Source organism: Zonotrichia albicollis, unplaced genomic scaffold (genome assembly GCF_047830755.1).
Source record: "Zonotrichia albicollis isolate bZonAlb1 unplaced genomic scaffold, bZonAlb1.hap1 Scaffold_139, whole genome shotgun sequence".
Lineage (NCBI taxonomy): Eukaryota > Metazoa > Chordata > Aves > Passeriformes > Passerellidae > Zonotrichia > Zonotrichia albicollis.
In genome coordinates this window covers 100,001-100,657 of record NW_027428356.1, presented here as the reverse complement: position 1 = coordinate 100,657, position 657 = coordinate 100,001, and positions in this window count along the sequence as shown.

The following is a 657-nucleotide window of genomic DNA, read 5'->3' as shown; positions in this document are numbered from 1 at the left end:
GGACACCAGGTCTACCCCGGAGCCCGGGACACCAGGTCTACCCCGGAGCCCGGGACACCAGGTCTACCCCGGCCCCTGGGACACCAGGTCTACCTCGCGCCGGCGGGACTTAGTCAAATAGCGGCGGGTGCCGGGTAGACCTGTTGTCTCGGCCGGCTGCGGAAGTTCACCAAGGGGTCGCTGTTGTCGGCTGCCTCCGGCTGCCTCATCGTAGACTGCGGCCTGAGGCGGCGCCCCTTCCCGGTCGATCTCCATCGGTCCTCTTGGAGGCCTCGGCGGCTTGGGACTTATCTGCCCGTATTATGGGAGCGAGGTGACGGGCCGCATCCCCGTAGGTTGGCTGAGGCTGTGCCTACGTTTAAGGCGGAGAGGAGCAGCCGCACTCAGATGGCCGGCAAAGGGAAAAAGCCAGTGTTCCGCCTAGCCGGGGCGAGTCTCCTTGTGGCTCGGCTCCGGCTCCCGTCCCTCCCGGGGAAGTTGGCACAGTGAGAGCGAGGCCGAGAGAGAAGGGCTGAGAAAAGACGGACCGGATCCCCCCGAGAGACCGAGAGAGAAGGGCTGCGAGCGGAGGGGCCGGTTCCCCCGGGAGGCCGAGAGATTGAGAGAGAGAGAGAGAGAGAGAGAAGGGGCCGGATTCCCCCCGGGATGCCGAGAGAG